Here is a 23,003-nt window from a genome sequence, read left to right on the forward strand (position 1 = left end):
AATAGATGATGGTACTATTTACTGTATTTGAGTGGATTGGTCAAAAACCAGGCATATGACAACAATAAAACCTATCTTCTTATGTCACATAACTTTCAGATGTTTATTAACACCCTTATGGAGTTTCAGCTTTCTGCATAACAATAATGAAATCCTTAGTGAGGTGAAGTTGTTGCTGTTAGTGGAACGAACATTACCTTGGATTATCTTTGCATGGAAGTCACAGAAAGGTGTGAGTGCTTTCTTATAGGTATGTAAATGTGAGGAGAGTTGTCATCCTTGCTGGTTCCATTCCTTCCTGGAAAATCATTTAACCAGCACAGGAGGGGCAGTGTAAGTGTGCTTTCTTCCTTTTCTTTCCTTTCCTTTCCCCTCATCTCTTCCCTTCTCTCCTTCCACAAATATCTGGTAGCCTATTTTATACTAGACGTTGATCTAGATATTGAGTACACTAGCTTGTAGTCTAGTTCAGGAGGCAGATGTCATTCAATAGTCCCAAAAAGGTCACAAAGTTGAGATAAATGTGCCTTAGCAAAGGCCACTTCTATCCTTGGTATAAAGGCTTCTGGGAAATAGGTGAACCATCTGTAAAGAGTACAGTGAATCTCCTTGGAGGAGAAGGGCCAAGTCTGACATATTCTTTGTTGATTTAAACTATGAACACTTTTGATGGGATTGAGTAGTCTCGTCCAAAGTTCAAAAGCAAGAGAAGAAATATGCCAAAGAGAAACATGCTATCATGGAATGGGAAATGCGGATTGCAGCAGGATTGGTGAAGAAGACTGGCATTATTATAATTCGTAGTTGAGTCTATGGACCACTGTAGACTGCTCTTGCTTTATGGGATCAATGGCTGCATATGTGAATGTCAATCAGCTGATTGGCTACCTTGGTGCCCAAGCTTGGGGCATCATTTTTGCTCCCGAGGGAAACGCAAGAACGTGGCCACAGCAGTGCATAAGCAAGCCCAACTATGAAAGACACACTGCACAATGGCAAAGTAATGGCAGTAGTGTATTAAGAAGACTCTCATTCCCTAGCTGCCTGGTGTTTGAAATTCAACTGATCTTAAAAGTGAGTTAGCCCCTGGTGAAGTGAGACGGGAGGAGAGGAGAGGCGCAAAGTGAGGCCAGTGGCATTCTGGCTAAATTGGGAAGACGATGGTGCTTGTGTAATAAGCAGTTAGAGAGGATCAATCACACCAGCTAAAGCGACTACACCACCAACACACAACACCACATGGAATTGTATGTAAGGAAGCAGTTGCTGTGTAGGGCATGCAGAACAGCCTCTAGAACTAAACTGCCGCCTGGGTTCAAGTCCAATTTCTACACTAAGAAGCTCCTTAACTTTGATGTGCCTCAGTTTCCCATCACAGTAATACGGTTGGTTTTGAAGATTAAATGGTGTAATGATTGAAAACCTCAGGGAACAGCAGCTGGTATATAAAAGGCACTCAATAAATGCTAGCTACTTTTCAAAAAACACATCACCTTATAATTTACAACTCATAGTACATGATTGGTAATTGCTAGCTATTATAGCCATTTTTATACACTCTGGAATTAAAAATACCACACTTCGCCTTTGTTTCTTCCTTAAGACTCGGAAGGAAAGTAAGTAAAATAATGGGCTTTTTTAGAAATTTTGGCTACTTTCAGATAGCTAAAGAATGAACTCAGACTACTGTGTGCCAGTTCCTAGACAGCTATTGTACTTGCCCTCAGGAAATGGCTATATTTCAGGAATTCAAAGGAGATCACAGTGACATACTGAGCCACTGACCAAAGGCATAGAGAATCTCCAATATAAAAGACTCTGTGGATAAACGGGAGATGTTTTATCCTCTTCCTCTCATGGGGAATCTGTAATCATTTATGCTGGAGAGGAACAGGGCTCAATTTTGTTTTTATGTTCTTTTGGAGAAAAAGACTTGCTCATACCTAGAAAGGATATGATTAGAATGGGGATGTGTTACTCTAATTTAAGGGGATATTGTTTACAAATGCTTTGAGCGCACCTATGTAGGTATAGAAATTATTGACTCACAAGAGTAGGTCACTAAGAGCATTTACTTACTAGTTGTTTTCCCCTTACTTTCTTTCCTCCTCCAGTACAGAAATGATGTATGGAATTCACATGAGGAATACATTCCCATAGGTACATGCACACATAATATTTTTTTAAAGTTTAATGAATTGTTGTGGCACATCTTTCAACTGATCAGAGCATATATTGTCAGACAAATTTGAATTACTCAATAAAGTTAAAAACAAAATCATACTCTCTCAAAAATTTAAAATATTTACTTAGGTATACTTTTATATTGCTATATATGTATATGTAACTACTTATTCATTTTATCCTACAGTAACCTGACATTTGCACATTTCTGCCACATAAAAAGATTACCTTTTTCACCCATTCACCATTCAACAACACTTATTGGGGATTGACTAAGTGAGGCACTATTTAAGCACTAGAGTTAAAAAAAGTGACTAAGATAGAATCTCGCATTCACTTACAGTCTCCGACATAATGTACAATAGGAAAAGTGTCAATATTCTCATAATCTTGGGCGCTTTCTGAGACAAAGTTTTTTTTTTATTTTTTATTTTTTGGTGAGAAAGAGTGGCCCTAAACTAACATCTGCGCCAGCCTTCCTCTACTTTGTATGTGGGATACTGCCACAGCATGGCATGATGAGTAGTACAGGTCCGCACTCAGGATCTGAACCAGCAAACCCCGGGGCGCTGAGGTGGAACACATGAACTTAACCACTATGCCACTGGGTGGCCCCCAAGATAAAGTTAATTTTGAAAGAGATAGAGAGAGAAAGAACAAGAGAGAAAAGAGGGAAGGAGGGATGAGGGAGGGAAGGAAGGAAGGAATGAAAGAAGAAAGGGGCTCTTTTTGAGCCTGACTGGTCTACCAACAAAGGTAAAATGTAATGGGCAGCTGTATTGAGATCTCAGGGCAATTTCACCCCTAGCCATCATCTGTTTCATTTTGAAAGCTGAACTGGTAATCCAAATGTTTTTCTATAAGCAGATGACTGTAACGCTCTAAGATTGGTTATTTTGTCTCTCCATCTACCGCAAGAAACAAGATTTCTGACAGGGTGTGTGTGTGTTTGTGCATGCACACCCAAGTGAACACTCAGACACATGCCCAATTGAAACACAGGATTTTACTACCTACCTACAATCTCTCTTGAAGATTGACGGACCTAGCTCTGTTCAGATTAAGTCACGTAAATACATGCAGATAACCAAATCACTCATTGTTCAGCGGCACTACCTAATGTTTATTTAGGAGCATTCCACTTGATTGAAAGTAGGTATTTGGAGTTTGGGTATGAGTCTCTAAGCCCACGTTTGCTTCTGTGGTGGGCCACGCTCTCTGATCTGGTCCAGCATGTAATTACAGAGACATCTAGTGGTTGGGTCCAGGAGTATGAAATCTAGGAAAAAAATGGAAAAATGGACTCATTTTCCTCAGGCAGGCCATTGGCTGTGTGCCAGGAAGGGTGGTCACCAGCAGGAAAAGCTAGGTGTTTATACCACTCTGCATAATTTATACATAATAAATGCACCATTTATACCATTCTGCATAAATGGCTGCAACTTGCTGTTTGGGGAGCTTCGAAAATTTTGAGATGAAAATAAAGGAGACAGTAAAGAATAATACCAAAATCCCAACAAAAACCAAGGTAGATTAAATAAATCACTATCTATGATATGATTTTAAGATTCCTGCTTTACTCAAAACAGGACAAACCATCTCACTAATTTTATCATGTCAGACATGCCATATTAGATGGTGGAAATTTTAGCGTAAGGTTTTATTTCTATATCAAAATACAAGTTTCTCTGGGACAAGTGATACAATAGCCTCTATCAGTCATTGACACTTTAGTGTGGATCAGTTGGTCAAAGTCCAGGAGGGAGCAAGAGTAGAAATTGACCAGTCTAGGAGAGAAGGATTAGAGCAATGTTTTCCTTACTAGGCTAATGGATGCCGTCGTGAGTAGGCTACAATAACATCAGAAATGACCTGATTTTAATTTCTCAAAGAATGTTGTAGGTATCAATATTTTGAGAATCCAAGTGGTTTGGAAGCTATTCTATTCTATTAGAGACTATTTTAATTCTGAAAGTGGGAGAAGTGGTGGAAAAATAAATAAAAAGTAAGAACAGAGGTTGGGGGAAATGTACAATAAAACCTGTACTTAAGTGTGCACACGCACACGCACACACAAACACCCACAAACACAAAGCCTCCCTACAATACCATCCGGATGATCAATGCTCTGGAGGAGTTTCAAAATTAAATACTTTTGCATCATCAAAATCTAAACCCGCTGTAATGAGACCTAAATCAGGGCTGGTGTCATTTTTTTCCTATGGCAGGGTGAGACAAGTACTATAATGGAGCCCAACTATCTTCATAAATATTCCTCAAAGCACTTTCTAACCTGTGGGAAATTGACCATCTCTACCTGAAACTTTTCCAGATTGCAAATTAGAAACAACAGTGGGATGTCAATACATATCTCAACTGCTTTCAAAGATAAGAGGTTGCACAGAGAGAAGGGGAGGTGTGGGAGTGAGGAGGGGGTTCCGCAGAAGGTCCCATTGCGTCCTGTTCTCTCAGCGCCCCAATAAAACATCTTGATGTCCCCAAATAAAAGCCCAACATCTCACAGGAGGGGAATCATGTCAATTTTCAGAAAACACTAGAACATGAAACATGAAAGTTTATGAAATTATGTGTATGAACCTATCTCCTGGTATTATCTGCTCATCGACAGCGTGAGTCTTTGTTTTTGTTTTTTAAGAAAAAACTATCACTCCCACAGCATATGGCACTCTTCTTTCCCTCAGTAATTTTAGTCATGCCCTGACATTCTTGATTTCTATGCAATTTTCATGATTTGTTTAAATCCAAACCGGTAATCCTGAAAGAAGAAAACTAACACAAATTCCAAATTAAGCTTCCTTAGTTGTTATTTTCTTCTCTGAAAGCTGCCTCTACTTACCCATAATTCTACATTTCTAATATCTTTCTCAGCCTAAAAAAGCATACGAGATCCAAATCTTATTTCAACTACTGAACTTACTAAACAATTGGCAGGTTGAGAAATTCTTGACATAGTTTTCCTGCATGTATGGATCTAGGCTCACCACTCTCAGAATTACTTAGGGCCTAGGCACTCAAATAATGGTCCACAGACCTGCAGCATTGCCAATCATCACCTGGTCGGGGTGGGGGGGGGGGGCTTCCTAAAAATGCACATTCTCAGGCTCCCTCTCCAGACCCCTGAGTTATTTGTAAGCATGTTAAAACTTGGAAAGCACTGCCATAAGATACTTTATAAGCCTCCCCATTATTTGATCCCCTCTCAACCCCAACTGCGGAATCCCCATCTTTAGCAGAGGAAGGGGGAGGCAGGGCCTCGAAATCTGTTTAAGAGGCTTCCCAGAGAATTTTTAAAAAACAATAAAGTTTGAAAACCTTATTTACTGCCCCCTATTTGCTTATCTGTGAATAGCAGCAGAGCGTTGTCTGATACAGCTCTGGAAGGTGAGAGGATGGCGCAGAAAGACCAGGCAGGGTTCTGCTCTGCTGTCCACAGGGTCACTAGGCATTGGAATCAACTCGATGGCACTCACAACAACAAAAATTTGCTTGTCTGGGACTTTGAGTCTGGTGACGCGTGGTCAAACTCTTTGGTCAAGTCTCTTTGCTTCCCTGAGTCTGACCTTTGTATCTGCAAAATAACCTTCACACAGTTGTCTAAATCTCAGATGATACAATGCATAGGAAGTACTCTGTGCACATCAAAAGCCACAAATAGAAGAATTCATTACTATTCTAATGTGTCTGAGGATATTCCTACCATCTGTGTCCTAGTAGCTTCCACTCCTCGGAGACTGGGAAGGAGAGCATCCTTCTCTTAGAGAGTCAGGTTGAGTGAGACTTCCTGCTTAGGAAGTACACAGGGATTTTCTCCCCTCAGCCTTAAGAGCAGGATGTGGGGCAGCTTGAAGTCTGCAGATTTGCTCAGCTGTGGCTCAGCGAGCAGCTGGTAATACAGCATTCATATCGTGCTGGCTCAGCTAAGAATACTCTTTCTATTCCTGCCTGCTTTTTGTTTTGTTTTGTTTTGTTTGCAGCCTGAGGTGTCAGGGAAAGAAGCAGTATCTGAATGCAGTTCCCAGTGATCCTGCATTTTATAAACCAGTGAATCCTCTCAGCCACCCTTTGTAACGGAGAGGCTGGCTCCCTCTCTAGGCAGGCAGCCAACATCGAAGAGATTGAGTGAAAACGAGAAATCCATGAGGTCCGTGCTGGCTTTTCTCTCAGATAGGATATCAATGCTATCCCTTATTGAAATCACAATCACCAAAAGTACTAATGTTGCAGGACTAAAGATAATGCTATAATTCCAAGATGATATTATTGCATACAGTATGTTGTATGTGCAAGATAACATTAATTTTAGAATGATATTAGAATGTGATCCCAGTAATATTTTATGGAGATACTACTACTGTTACTATGGAAAACATTAGTGTATATTAAGGAGAATTGATACATACAGGTAAAAGAGCACAGCCTCCTCACACTTTGACAAAAGTATTAGACCCCAGTAGGCCTTATCTTCCATGACAAAAAAGAATTGGTTGATCTATACCAACATAACAAAGTATCGGTTTCTCAACACAAATATACTGATGTAATTGTGGTTAACGTTCATTAAGCATCTCCTTAGAGTCAAGAACTCAACCAAGTGCTCTCCAGACATTATTTAAAATGATTAGGTACCAAAATCTTATGTTCCTCAGAAACTTATGCCATAAGACAATGTTTTATCCTCACATGTTCACGTGATGGCCACATGGGTATTTGTCTGTAAATATATTAGCATTCATAATGCAATTATTATGTAGGTCATCATTTCCCAAAAGGGTTTCAAAGAGCATAAGTAATTTGCTAAATGTTAACAGATGTTCCATAAAAATAGTGTTCCATAGTCAAATAGGTTTGGAAAACACAGAATTCTATAAAATTAAACGTGGTTGTTTAGTACAAGACTTCTTGAATTCTTCAAATATTAATTTTTACATGTCTTTGTAACAGAAAAATAGCATGAAATATTTCCCAAAGTTATAAGACCTAGGAACAGTTTCTTCTCCAAATACATAGTAATATCTTGCTTTTCGGAAATAGATGCATTTCATGGCAATACTATAAGATGAACATACCCCCATTAAAATAAACTAAGAGCAGCAGGGGCACGTTATTTATCACAATATTTTTATAATTCATTTGGTCTGCCTGGTTTCCCAGTTGTTTTGATAGGCCGAAACTGGAATTTCTAGCAAGATTAAGAAGGATCCGGGAAAAAACTGAGGTCAAAGAGGCTAGAGGCTCACGGCTTAGGTTGAGCCCTTCAGAATCCAGACCTCCATGCAGACCCTGGAATCTGCCCCTGAATGTAAACTAAAGGGTGTATCAAACCTAAAGCGACACTATCCATTTTTTAAGCAGTCTCTCCCACCGCCAGACTGACAATACCTACATTCTTATTTCTTTCTGTTTCTTATGCAACTAATCCCTTTATCATATTGTCAGATCGTGTTTATGGAGAGGTACACCCATACACGGAAAAACTGCTTGAATAAACAAATTTTTGTGCTATCCAAGTCCCACAGTGGTAATAATGTCTATGAACTTGGCCCGAAAAAGCAGAGAACCTTTTACAGAAATGAGTCACCAGCTTCCACTGCCTGACGTTGTGCAGAAATCTTCTATCTGGCCATAATTGTCATAGACAGCCTATTTTACGACACTAACTTTTACGTCCTAAAGCAAAGCCAGTTAAATTCAGGTTCTAAATTCCACTTCTCCAAATCATCTTTCCTTGCAGACCACGGCACATCTCCAAACGACTTGTAATGATGTTTCTTTCCCAGGACCTGAGTGGATAACTGCTCCTCCTTCAGGTGTCCCTCAAATTAGTACTTTTAACCTTCTGAAATGAAGTTTCAATGTCTGGCATTTAAGGAGGGGGAAGAAACGTCACCAGTACCTTTCTTATAACGAGTTTCAGTCTGATAATCCAATAAATCTTATAAATCTCCAAATCTGAAAAATGACTAAATGAAAGGCATCATGCCATACACAAACATTTTAGCTTAGTCTCTCCATCCTGAGGTAAGATATTCAATCCTTTCCAATCTTTTGACAAAAAAGACACTTTCCAAATGCAACACAATAGGACAAATGCAAGCACTGGCTGAGCTTCCAGAAACGGGCATCATTAGGATTGGATTTTATGAACCTGACAACAAACTCTTACCCCCAACCCTACTTCAGCATCCTGAGTGAACTCACCTCTGCCAGTATAATAAAAATGTCTGAAGGTCACCCATGGCTGACAAGATAAGTCTCAAACAAATTCATTGTCCAGTCTAGGCCCTTTGAAATTGTCATTTAAATTTTCCAAAATAATCCCCAAACTTTTGCTATCTTCCTTTCCAACCACACAGTCTCTTTCTCTCTCTTTCATTAACATACATACGCACACGCAAACATACACACAAACTCCAGTAACTTTCCCCTGCAACAGAGATTCAATAGGGATTCAGAGATTCATATAGCGTAGAAGTCTTTTGTAAACTCACCACCAGAACTCTGCTGACAAACCTAACCCTTGCCTAGAATGTCTTTTATCCTAATCCAATATCTATTTATTTTTTAAGTCTCTTCATTCATTTATTCATTCCTTTATTCCATTATTTGCTCTTTTCCCCCTCCCCAACAAAAAACACTTGACTTTTTTGTACCAAAGAGTATGTTGGACTTGGGAAAGAAATACAATTACAATGCAGTACCTGTCTTAGAGGAGCTCACAGCCTTATGAGAGAAAGTAGCAGAGCTGGATGAAGAAAGAAAAAGATCAACAATTTTCAGGCAAAATAGCATGCAGCAAGCACTATACGTACTGTTTAGGTTCATTCTAACGTTTGTTCTTCCGAACAACAGAATTCTTCTGTTAAATAATTAAACAGATATTTCTAGTAAATCCATTACATTTCAGCACTGACTGGACACTAGGTGAAAAAGATCTGTGATCTTATAGATCTTTCATTCTAATAGTAGAGACAGACCAAATGCAAGACAATTAACGAATAAATAACATAATACAAATTCTAAAAAGTAACTCAGTGAAGAGCTGAGATGGAAGACAACGCAGAGATGGTAGCCGCGTGAGGAGTCCTAGTTTAGTTAGTACGGGGAGGGAAAGCTTCTCTGAGAAGGTGAGTTGAAGTCTAACACTGAGAAAAAAATAACTAGGAAAGAGTATGGAAGTAGAAGCCAGAAGGGACTCTCAGAATAGTGAAATGGCTAGAGCTCTGTGAGGAAAGAGAAAGGCACAAGATGAAGTGGAGAAAAACAAGTACATTTCAAATCAATTAGCATACCACTCAAGGCCTTGTACATTCTGGCTCCATCTCAACTTTCCCAACCTTATCGCTAACCTTTTGTATTTTATCTTTCTAGCCACACAGACTATTTTTCTCATTACTTCACCATTCATTCTTTTAATACATATATTGAACGAACACCTGAGGATCATAGGTAAGGACACTGATTTTATTCTAAGTGCAAAAACCATTAAATTAGTTAGTTGGTGTTTTCAGTTTTTTTATGTTTTAGCAATTGATTGATATTTTTGAAAAGAATCTTCCTATTCACTCGTCAGAGAATGGGTTAAAGAGAAACAAGAGTGAAAGGGAGAAGAAATGGTACTGACATGGAGTAAGCCAATGATCATGGTGATGGGCCCGTGACGATTGGGAAAGAAACAGAGTCCACACATATTTTAAAGGTCTTATCTGTGATTTCCTCCCCATTTTTATTTTTCTTTTCTTGGCATTAAAAGAACTATGTAAACTTTTGCATCAGAGATCTGGTGACAGCTACCAGGAGAGCAACATGCTACACATAAGAAAGTATAGTCTAAGAGACTGTATCTCTAGCCTAAAGATGCTCTCTAATGGAGGGATGCTAGTTAACTCGTTTGTAATGATAATGCTGAGATAATGCATGAGTCATAAAGAGCCAGTCTTCTCAGGAGCAGAGAGGTAGAAGGGACAGCTCTCTCTCTTCTGTTTTTGAGACTACTTGATTTGCAGGACTGGAGAAGGTCAACATTGGAGCTGCATGGAAACTGAGACCCATATCAGCTGTATTTCATAAGTTTTTTTCCAGGACTATTGGTGAATGTGTTAAGGGAATCTGAGTGTTTTGAGCAGAATCAAGCACCCTGGATGAGGGATGGAGGCTCGAAATCACTCCCTCTCCAGCCCTTGTATTTTCTTTGTGTTGGTCTCACAGACTGAGGTGGAAGGTAGAGGCAAAGTGTAAGAATAAAAGTAACGATCACTGAAGGCAGGGTGGCTGAGACAGACACATGAATGGGGAACTGAGACTTTATCTGGAGACGAGGACTGGAAATCTTCATACTGGGGCCACCTGGGAACCTGTGCTATAGTTGACCATTGTGGGAGACCTGACTTATCAGTCACCCCACAGTTATTTCCAGCCTTCTTTTTCCTTTACACCTTCCACATGCTTTTTCCCAGGCAAGATTCCAGGTAGGGATGGCCATCTGCACTCTGTCCTCATTCAGTGACTTAAGCTGGGACCTTCTTTTTCTTCTAGTTAAAAAAAGAGATAAATGTAGCTGACATGTATCTTCCTCCTTCTTCATCTTTTCTGCCTTCAATGAAGACAAGATGATGAGAACTTCAGCAATTATCTGGCAACCAAGAGATAAAGGCCAACACAACTCCTTGCCCTGACACTATGAAGTTGTGGAACCATGGCTTACAATTTCTGGACTTCTTATTAAGTGGGAAAAATGAATTCCAATTCATTTAGCTTCTGGAGTCAGATTACCGTTATCTGCAGCTGAGAGTTATATAAACTGGTCCAAACGTTTTCTGCCCTCAGAAGCAAAATCACTTAGGGAAGTGAAAACAACTCTCCTCATAATGGAACCATTATTAGTATCTCAGTATACTGCTACTCAGTCTTTCACATTTACATATGCATGCATATTTTCTTTATGCAGTTGTCATTAGACAAAGTCTTCCAGGTTGTAAATTTTAGTAGCTGCTTCATATCTATGCATAATTATTTTATCCATATCCTTCGGTTTGATATGTAGGTTGACAACATTTTTTTACTGTTTAAACAATTGCATATTTGTGCAGACTGCATTTTTCACTTTCCTTGGCATAGATTTCCAGAGGAGATCAAAGCAAATGAGCAATTCTATGACCTACAATGCATAAAGTCAAATTACTTTCTAAAAATGTTATACCAATATACATTGCTACGAACGATGTCTGAATGTATCAGTTTATTTGAATTTTTTCTACACTGAGTATTAACATCAAAAAACAATTGCTAATGTCATAGAGGTAAGAACATTTTTTAAAGTAGTGATTTTAATTCAAGACACTCTTGGACATTGTTCTTTCTCTTTGCTTGCTATGAAATCAGTCACACAAAATTCCTACACTGTATAATCTGGAGAAGTTTATCTTCAAAATGCTACCTAACAGTTATAATACCTTACATATGCAGAATCTCCTGCATTGCGGAAAACATTTTTGAGGCAGGTATGATCCCTATTCAACAAAAGAATGAAGCTTATTTCAGAAAGTGCAAGCGACTTGCCCTAGGTTATAGAGCTATGAAGTGAAAGAACTTACATTTCTGATTTCAAGTCCAGCGCTCTTTCTAATTGAGCATTCTACTTTTTTGTTTCAACATAGGTGCTAAACAAACCTCACAATATCAACGCTGACTTGGATGACTGATCCAAAAAAGAATTAACAAAAGTCTAGAAGAGTGGCCAGCCCGGTGGCGCAGTGCGTTAAGTTCACATGTTCCACTTCCGAGGCCCGGCGTCCCTGGATCTCGGGTGTGGACATGGCACCGCTTGGCAAGCCATGCTGTGGCAGGCGTCCCACATATAAAGTAGAGGAAGATGGGCACGGATGTTAGCTCAGGGCCAGCTTTCCTCAGCAAAAAGAGGAGGATTGGCCACAGATGTTAGCTCAGGTCTAATCTTCCTCAAAAAAAACCCAAAACTCCAGAAGAAACCAATTAGTAGAAAGAAACAAATTTAAGAGAGGGAATTTCTGTCTTATATTACCTTTTCCTTTGTTCTTTGAGTATCTAGTAAGGGCACTTGTGACCTCATTGTGAGACACACCATAGAAGAGCTAAGGAAAACCTCAGAACACAATCTGTTGTAAGCATGGCAAAAGCAAATTCCATAGAGGAGGGAGAATTTTGTAAACCCTAACGTTATAGGATATTTATAAAAATAGACAGGCCAGTAGCTCTAGAGCATGATGGCTTTGAAGAAAAAAAGTCGTAATATTGAATACTGCCTCCATACAGCTGCTCCTCAGTTATGCAGCAGAGTAGCTATTGAACCAGGACGGCTAGAAAGTTGAAGATGAGTCCTGGGATCTTCTAGGTTACAGGTATCAGTGAGTGTTTGCCAGTTGGTCTTCATTTACCAAACGGTTTATGGAGAAAGACATTGGCTACACAGGCTTGAGGACAAAATCACGTAAGGTGATGAGACTTCAGAGGAGAAAAAAATTAAGTCTAGTAATGGAAGAAAGAAAGTAAAATTGGGACACACTGTTGGTACGGGGCAAGGAATCTAACTTAACTTCTATGCCTTTTCCCTTTGATCTGGCAGTAAACCACTCTTCAGGACTAGCAGAAAGTCAGATTTAACATGCAACCGTCTGTTCACCGTAGCTCTTTTTTCACGTGTTCCAAGAAGATGCTGCACAAAGAAAACATTGTATATCTCCCAAGAAATAACTCATGAGGTGTTAATGAGAAAATCCCTTCTCCCCAGAGCTTACTCTCCTGACACCTTATTACTGAATAAATTGGACCATCAAAGCAAATCAAGACCCATGGAAGCACACAAGTGACATTCTGAGGCAAGCTGGATGCTCTTCATGCGACAGCAAGTGGTATTCAATATCTAGAGAACAATATTCTATTTTTGCAAAAAGGGCTCAATAGCTATAGTATCGAAGAATTCCATCAGTCAACCAAGAGAAGAGCTAAGGTTAAAAGTGAGTGACAGAAGGACAAAGGGAGAAAATGGAAAAGTGAAACCAAAGGAGATGAAGTGTGGGCACCAGGGCTGGCCTTATAGTCCTGGCTGGAGGTAGGGTGCATGGTGCTGCGAAAAGTTCCTGAGAGTGGAAGTCAAATGGCCCATGGTAGAATTTGGAGTTCTCCATCTATTGGTTGAATGATGTTGAATCCATCACTTAGTCTTTTAATCCTCAGTATTCCCATCTGTAAAATGGAAAAATAACACCTTTCTCAAAGGGTTACTGGGAGAATTAAATATGAACATATGTGAATAAAACTTATAGATTACTATTTTATAACATGGCACAAAGAGTGTAATGTTTTCCTTCTTTCAAACAAAGACCTGAGAAGGAAGAAGAAATCCACAACGTGTATGAGTGAGTAACAGCATGTATGTGTGTATGTGTGTGTGTGTGTGTGTGTGTGTATATAAAACTTAATGCCCTAGATATTTGGAGGAAATTCACTTCCTTTCTATATTGAAGGTATTCATAATGAAGATGACATTACTCATACAGAATTCAGTGTCTGGCACACAGTAGGTTATGGATATTTATTTGTTGAATAAATAAACAATGACTCAAAAACATTAATAAAAGAACCTGAATGAATGTAAGCTGCCAATTAGCAAAGTCTAGAATCTTATATAAACATCTTTGCAGTTGAAGAGATCTGTATTCACCATACCAGGTTACTCTTTTTTAAGAAAACTGAGAAAGACAATAACTTGGGAAACTCACAAATTCATTCCCACTCCAACTTAAATCTTAGGAAATGGATAATGCTTGTGTAATATGCAAGCCTGTTCCACTTAACTATTGTTGTGTAATAAACCATCCCAACGTGTAAAGACTTCGAGATGTCTCGTGTCTAACCATTCTCTGTGTTGGATGGGTAGTTCTCTGCTCCTTTCGCCTTAATTCACTCACACAGCGACATTTAGCCAGAGAACAGGCTGTGCTGGAAGGGCCAAGGTGGCCTTACTCACATGTCTGGCAGCTGGTGCTGGCTTTTGATGACATGCTATGGGGAGAATGGGGTGAGTAGTGGGTCAGTTTTCCTGTATACAACCTCCAGTAAGCTAGATAGGCTTCCTTTCATGGTAGTCTCAAGGCAAATCTCCAAGGGAAGAAAATTGAAGCTACAGGCTTCCAAAGGCCTATCCTTGTAGGTTATGTCATGTCATTTCTCCCACAGTCTAGATTCAAGGAGTGAGGAAACAGACTCCACTTCTTCATAAGAGTCACATGGCTAAAGGATGTACGAGCCAGGATACATGGAATTTGTGGCCATATTTTTCCCTTTACCACAGACAAACACGGACAAGGTGACCCTTTTCCTTACCAAAGGGCTACAAGTACATTTTTTCTAGACTGCTTGCCCTAAAAGACTGTCTATTTTAAATTTAACAAATCAAGAGAGTCCTTAGGTACAGGGTAAAGTGCAAAGGGATTCTGAAGCCTCAAAACTAAAGGAAAAAGTGAAATCACGTTGAACATCTGATCCAAGCCCAGGAATGAGAAGTTTAGAAATGGAGAAAAAAGACAGCAGTTAATTAGAGTAGGCCGTCATTTTAATTATACAGGTCTGGGCTTGGAAGCCATAATTTTAGCATAAAGCATGAGATGAAAGTGACCGTATGTTTGGCAGACTTTAAGTTCCTTTGATCGGGACCTGTATTTCCTCAAATCCCAGCTCTAAAAATTATTAGCTGTATTATCATTTGCAAGTTACTTAAGCTCTCTGAATCTCAGTTTCCTCATCTGTACATTAAACATAATAGTAGCATTACCCAGTATATGTTTATACCAAGAATTAAACAACATCTATTTGCATCTCTGTCACTGGCATCAAATAAATATTCAATAAATGGTAGAAACAAATGAAATATGTAACTAAGCAATTGTCTTGTTTCTAATTATAAATTCTACTAAGCCTTGTTTTGAAAGTATTAAAATCCCATGAAAAATAACTTGTATTTAATGATTTAAAATGCATATTATTCTTTGAGCTCTAAGAAGGTGAGATTTTAGAAACCCAAGGAGGTTGGTAGATAACTCGCCTTTTATTCTTGTCCCCAAAATAAGTTTGTTGAGCGAATTTGGGAAACAAGGGCTCTGCCCCCGGAGAATATGTGAAGAATGACTTGTACAAAAAACTTAGTAACTAAAAAGTACTGTAACTGACAAGATTCCAAGGTAATAATACTTACTGATGTGTTCAGGATGGTAAGGCAACCCTCAAAGCATATAATAAAATTTAAACTAAATGTAGCACTACAATCCACTATATAATAATGTTCCAACTGTAATACCAAATTTGGATTCAGGTAGAAACATAAAATAGTTTTTTTTGGAAGCTCAAAACAGTGAACTTCCATTCATTATTCTCTCCTGTAAGAGAAAGAGAGAGAAACTGAGTGATCCATAATATACACATAGATCCAGCCATATTGTACACATCTTGTATATTTCATGATAATGTCAGCAACTTCACCTCTTGCAGAGTAAAGGAGTTTGTGTGTGTGTGTGTGTGTGTGTGTGAGTGTGGATATGTGAACACGTGTGCATGTGTGTGTTGTGTGTTGCTAACATCTTTTAGGCTTACTTGAAGTTTTATCTTCTCTTTATATCAGCTTTGCCTCTTAGTCATTTTCTCTATGTTACTCCTTCACTAATTGGGCAAATGTGATAATTTGTAATGGGTCTCCAACTCATTAGTGTAATTTAGTCAGGTTCTACTGTATTTCACCAGACACACCAAGCAGGCTGCAACACGCATCTGTTTTTGGAGCTCTATTTCATAAGCATCCACAATATTTCTGCTTTAAAATTGAGAAATGATTGCCCCTTAATCAGCTATTTGTTACACTAAGCTACATAAATATATGCGGTGTCATCCATAAATAATTTTAGGATAGAACATAACAACAATTAACATTTGCATAGAGCTTTAAAGTTGACAAAGCTTTTTCGTACACACCCAAATAAAAAATCTCATATTTTCCCCTGTGAAGGAAGATACTACATATTTTTTAAATGACTTAGAAGGTAGCATACTATCATATAGCCAAACATAGGTATTTGATTCTTACAGACCTCTGCTATGTGATCTTGGCCATTTATTTAACCTCTCTGAGCTTCAACGTTCCCATCTTTAAAATTTGTATATTTACTTCACAGTTTTTTCGGAGGGGTGGATCAAATTTTTGATAATGAATATCAAGTCCTAGACACATTGTAAATGCTGAACAGATGCTAGTCGTAATCATGATCCCAATTTGGCAGATAAGAATATTGCCCCTTTGTAAAGATGCTTACATCAAATGACAGAGAAATGAGATAATTCACAAATATATAACTAGAGTTTGCAGGTCGAGAAGACTTGGAGTCATTATGTAAAGGCATCATCTGCTCCTCACTCCTTACAAGAAGGCTGGAGAGTTGAGAACTGCAACTCGATATTGCAAGGTGGGGGGGCTAGCAGAGGCAATGCCTCTAATCTGAAGCCCTAGGTGGCTTGAAATCAGGTAAGTGTGCAGAACTGAGACGAGAACAAAGGGTGCAAATCTGAAAGCAATCAAAGATGTCACCAAAAAAGAAGGCGGGCCTGAGGTAGATGTTGGAAAACTTGGAGGTGGAGTATAAAACAAAAGGTATCGAAACCGGAGAAAAGGAAGCAGGAAATCAGGAAGTTCTAGCAAGCCAGGAAGGGAGATGATAGTCTGAGTAAATGTCAGAGACAGGACCTCTTGCCTGACGCTGATTTTTTTGCATCCTCTATGGCCTCCGCTGGGTATGAAGGCTAGAGGACAGATGGCAGGAGCAGGGAAAGATGTCCTCCTCCCCACACCTGGAAATCACTACCCACGATGGGAGGTGTTATGAAAGTGTAAAATAGATATTGAAGGGGGCAGCTTTTTCTGTAACCATATTCAAGCCCAGACAGGGAGAGGAAGTTAGTCTTTTTGCCGTTTCTGAATCAAGTAGCTCTGCTCTCATCAGGGGAGAGAGTCCAGGTGTTATTTAAACAGAAGCCTGGCAGGTGACTCTGTACTGGCCCCACAGAGATTGATAGTAATGACCCAAGAATCAATCTGATTGAGTGGCTTCCTGTGGATAGGCAAAACTTCTGTTAGTTCTACAAGTAGAGGATGTGGTCAGAATTAGAGCGGACTGTCTTCAGTCTCCCTTTTGCTTCTCCTGGAATCTTACCTTGGATCCAGTCCGTAGGCCAAGAAAAATGACATCTTATGCAACTGCCTGGCAAATTTCTAGATGTGTTGTTGCATAACTATCATCTCTCTGGCTTGAGAGAGAGAAACTACCATCTACTTACAGCAGAAAAAGTGTGTCTCATATCTCTAAAAATTCCAAATTAAAGAATTGGGCTTAAGACTGGAAGGTCAGAGAGCAGCCTTTCTATGGACTCTTCATGCTCATGTTAAGTGCTGTTCCATTCTGAGCTGGCAGTTCATAGACACGTTTCCCTCTAGAACATACCGTTAGAGAGGTTTGGACCATCTGTCTGTCCGACAGACCATCTGTATAAAGCGCTAGCTTCACTTCCAGAAAATAGAAAAGAGACATTCAGATTTCAGATCGTCACAAGGAAAAGAAAGAGAGGACACTAGATAGATGAGTCTTTGCGTGTATCCGTGTCCAAGCTCTCTTTTCAGTGATCATTGGTAGAAGAGGAAAGGAGTCCAGGAAAATTGTTCAAGGTGAAAAATGTTACAGCAAAACAGAAAACAATCTCCACCTAAAAGAGCATAGAAAAATTTAAAAAGCAACAGAGAAAAATAGAGAACACTGTGTCTGACTTAAGTGTTTGGCAGAATAAAGTCCAGAAAGCGAGGATTCCAGACACCTGGGCTCTGCAGCCAGCTGCATTTAGACAGACATCGTGTACTGCATGTGACGACTCATGACCTTGGGGAAATCACAAGTCATCTGAGGCTCAATTTCCTCATCTGTATTCTGAGAATAATGATACACCCTTTTCACAACTGTGAGGTTCCTGGCATACCACTTGGAATATCATAGTGTTAAATACATGACAGCTCTCGTGTTAATTTTGTGAATTTTTTCAAGGCCTTCTATAGGGCCTGCCCCATATCTTTATTCTTACTCACCAACTACTTGTTGATGCATTTCCTTACTCTGTCTACACCGATATATGCAAAATTCTAATCTCTTCCATTTCTTCAGAAAAATTTCTGCTGCTTCCCATTATATTAAGGCCAAACTCAAGTCTCACTTTCTTCCTTAAATTTCCTCAAGCACAAACTCCCCAGTGATAACTCCATTCTCTGACTTGTATGTATTGACTCCATCATTTTTTGGTTCTGAACCCTTATGCTGCCTTGTCTAGCAAATTAATTTCTCCTTTGCCAGCGTAACATCAGCGATAATATATTAACATAATTCAGGGGAAAAATATCACATGTTTACAACACTGTGTTCCACACTATAACTCTGATATAATAGTGAACCAAGTAGGTGTTCAATAAACACATGTTGAATAAATGACACCATTGAAATGACCACAGAAGCAAAAAGAAAATATTATCATCCACAAGAGCATTCATTGAAAACTCTGATTTACTTATGTAAAAGCCATCTTGACCTAGACCCATGGCATAGTTCTAAGATTCAGGAGTAGAAATATATATATAGTTCCAGTATATATATGTGGTTATAGTCAAATGAGTCTTGGGAGAAAAACATGTGCCAGATAGGGAGAATTCTACTTAGTGAAAGCTTAGAAAAAAATGTGCCAGTGCCTACGGTGATGGGAGAGATAAAAATCAAGGTTGAAGTGGCAAAGACACATCCAGTAGAGTCTTGGCAGATGGGCAAGACAGGTGAAGGAAGAGGAAAGAGAAAAAGGAGAAAGCATCGACCAGATGAACACAAGAACTCAGCCATTCGTGAGCAGGACAGACTCCAGTTCATGAAACTATTTGCAGTCAGGAGACACTCAGAAAAATTTAAAACTACTTGCATATTGTTCTTACTTTGGGCATTGGAATCAGAACAGGTTGATGGATAAAATGTTTAACGTTTAATAGTAGTAGTCTAGGTTCCTTGGTAGATGAAAGATCCTGAGCAAAAGTCACATATAAACATGGCTTTTCTTTTGAAGAAGGGAGAGTAGAGCTTTATATCCTTCTATGTTTCTGTATCCAGTATGTTTATTATCACTATACATAGTGAATATCTCCAACAGGAAAAAAATTAGCAAACCTATCCACTGTTGGTGTTACTAATCATTTGCATGTTTTCACGTTTTCAGGAAAGACTTTGCCTTTATTAAAATGATTGTTCAAAATGCTTGCACTTCACACATTTTTTTACTCTGTTATCCAAACATTTGTCTCAATTGATATAAAAACTTTTCTTATTGAAACAATTCTTCCATATTGAGTATCTACGAGGTTCTGGGTATATACGGTCACAGGTTTTAATTCAAATCTTACTTTTCAAAAGAAGTGCACCCTGAATCATTGTGTGTTTACTTGGTCCTTGAGCAAGCTTCTGTGACTTGTTACCTACTACACGAATATAAAAACCAAAAAGACCTGCACAACGGATTTAAATCTCGCATCCTGGAATGGTTTACCATCAAACACTTAAACTGCTGATTTGTTTGCTCATATATATTTAAAAAGGAACAGCTAGAACACCAAAAATTGATAAAAACATCACTGAAATATCTACGTTGAATACAAAAGCTAGAGAAATTTTTCAACCTAGAGTTGGAATTTCCTTTTTTCTTTGTCAGTACAAAGTCAAAGGAAGACTGTTACTTCTTCATCAAGAAAGCTTTCAAAATGTGACCCTTTCTCCTGTTTATAGCCAAGCGTGAGCTATACTCCCACACTCAACAGCATTTTAGATCTGACTTTACAAAGAATTGCTCAGCTCATGAAATCTTGACTTGGTTCTCTTTGTTTCTCTAGTTTCCTTGAATGCTCTGCACCAAATCACTCTTTTTCCATCAACATGTTCCCCGCTGACATCAATATTGCTGAAAGATAATTTTCCTCCTCTCTTTCCTATTTTTATGGCCAGACACACACAGATATTCACTTTTCTGTTTATTCATGTGAGGTGACAATTTGTATAACCCCTGGCACTGTGGAGTACACTAAGGGTTATATGCAAACTGAGATTGCTAAATTATCATAATCAATACTATTACTAATTATTATAAGTAAATAAAAATAATAATTATTATAATGAGATACCTTGAATTGAACACCAACTAAATTCCAATCTCTGTTCTAGGACCTTTATAAGTATGATTTTTCTTAATCTTTTTACAACAACGGTGCAAGGTAAGATAAAGAAAAATGGGTACAAAGATAGTCTATGCAAAGTTACATAACTAATGAGTAGACGATCGATCATATCAGGAGATACTATCCATAAAGCACATTCTACAAATACTGCCAACGCTACTTACTAATTAATGGTTCAGAAGAGATCTCCATTTCTTTACTTTGTTCCAAGTCCTGTAACTGTAATACTTTTATACCATTGCCAACACTCCATGTGATATCATTCCAGTAAGATTTAGGTAATTGTCAAAGTTAAGTAGACCTCTACATCAGGCTACGATGCTGCCAAATACCACAAAAATGTGGTATTGAGGATATACTGTATCAGGGACCCATTGGTTCAGGGAGGTGACTCTTCAGAGTCCCTTAGAGACGCTGAGACCACACCTTTCCACTGATAGAGTGAGTTCTGTTATGGGAACAAGATTATTTGATTTAAATTGAGAGAAGATTTGCTCTGAACTGTCTATACTCAAGGATTTGTGTGAAGGAGCATGTGCTTTGCAACCTAAAAATTAAAAAAAAAAAGCACGTGGAGTAGAAAATATACATGAACTTTGAAGTAACTCCAAATTTGGGGCAAAGGAATGAATCACTTTTTGCCTCATCTGTAATATGGAAATAATATTGTCTTATCTATTTTTGAGAAGTATAAGTAAATAATCTAACTTACCTACTGCAGTGCCTGGCACATGTAACACATTTGTTGACAACATGGAAGAATAAACTATCGTTTATGACATTGCGTCGATGTGTGCTGGCAATATAATCGGCAGTATATTACAGAGAGAATTTCCTTAGTTCAGTGTAGTGTTCTAACCACACATCCTGATGCTTGAGGCTGTGGTAGAAGCCAGTGAACTTGTTATTTTGACCAGTTGACATCTGTCTCCTCTTTTCTACTCTACTAGATTTAGATTTTAAGGAACGGGTCCTTAAAATGCAGGGAGCATGGATCTTGTCTGCCTTCTCAGCAGGGCATAAAATAGACGTCATCCATTCATTATAAGGATAGAAAGAACCCACAACCTGAAGGACAAAACGCTGCTCCCTTCATGCACAGGAAAAGGCTGACTTTGCAGAACAGAAATACCTGGGTCAAGTGGTACCAGCCATGCAGAGTTAACAAAGCCAAACTGGACTCATCACTGACAGCTCAGCTCAGCTACATGAATAGGAACAAGGATTATTACATCTTTTGCAATATGCTCTTTAACTAAATAAAGGTCATACACAATGACACAGACCCACGTAGGTCAGACTCTTGCAGGGGAATCTTAATTCTGTTTAACTCTTAAGTCCAGATTCCAGGGGGCGGCCTTGAAGACTGCAGCATGCCCTGTCCAAAAGCAGGAATTGCAGCAAAGAGACATGAGCATGTCTACCTTCCCCACAGCAATGGTCACGGTGCTTGTACCTGGTAGGGGTTTAATAAATATGTATCCTTTCATTAACTGCGAACAAAACAAGATGTTAGATAAAGAGCAATGTTAACATCACTTGCTGACATCTGAATTATGTTTCTGCAACCACGTATGGATGGGTGCACGTGATTCTCACTACTTATATTCAGGATCATTCTGGAAGTTGTGAGCATACATGAGGTGACATCTAGAAAGGGCACTTTAGTTGCTCCCAGAGAAGATCTGATGAAACCATAGTACATGAAATGAGCTAATTTCCAGAAATATAGCCTTCTCTCTCCAGTACAGCTTTCCCTCTCCAGTCTTACTTAGCTCTCAGATTATATTTGGGGCTTTTGTCCACCTGCACAAGTTATATAAATACACTGAATTAGGGTGGTCTTCCTAATTCTTAAGCCAGATGAAGAGAAAGACAATATATGTGAATTACCTGTAGAATTTCAATTTTATGTCAAGGGTTTTACCAAGTGCTGTTTATACAATCATTTATTCACTCACCACAGAAGCCCTTTGAATGACCGATTGTCCCTATTTCACAAATTAGATAATCGAGGCTCCAAGAAATTAGGTATCTGATCCCAAATGTGTCTAAGTCCAAAGCCAGCGCTCATCACTAACACATTCTCTTGCCATCGTGCTCTCCAATCCAGCCTTTTAATCCTTGTCTATCTGTCCCCCAAACATACCTCAGTGTGACAATCATCATGACCTATGTTATTACTATAAATAGATATCCTAGTGATACAATTTCCAAGTTTAACTCAAATTCCAGTCAACAGCCTCATGGCGGTTTGGAGTTTTCTGGAGCCTGCAAACTCTGTAATGATGTCTGTATTCCCATGGAAAAGCCTAGTGTGTCCAACTCTTTCTTGTCTTTTCCGGATACCCAATGCCAATGGATTCAGGTCATCAAATATTATCTATTTTTTTGTGAATTCAAAATTGTGCTCCATTACTTGACATGCATACATGCTCATATGCACATGTATGTACACACACCCACACACACAAACCCA

At 38.9% G+C, this 23,003-nt stretch overlaps 1 protein-coding gene across 9 annotated transcripts in view; it reads right to left on the minus strand.

The window, feature by feature from the left end:
- Positions 1-23,003, minus strand: part of LRRC4C (leucine rich repeat containing 4C) — a 1,157,697-nt gene that overhangs the window by 1,129,668 nt on the left and 5,026 nt on the right. The window lies entirely within an intron of this gene.

This window comes from Equus caballus, chromosome 12 (genome assembly GCF_041296265.1).
Source record: "Equus caballus isolate H_3958 breed thoroughbred chromosome 12, TB-T2T, whole genome shotgun sequence".
Taxonomy (NCBI): Eukaryota; Metazoa; Chordata; class Mammalia; order Perissodactyla; family Equidae; genus Equus; species Equus caballus.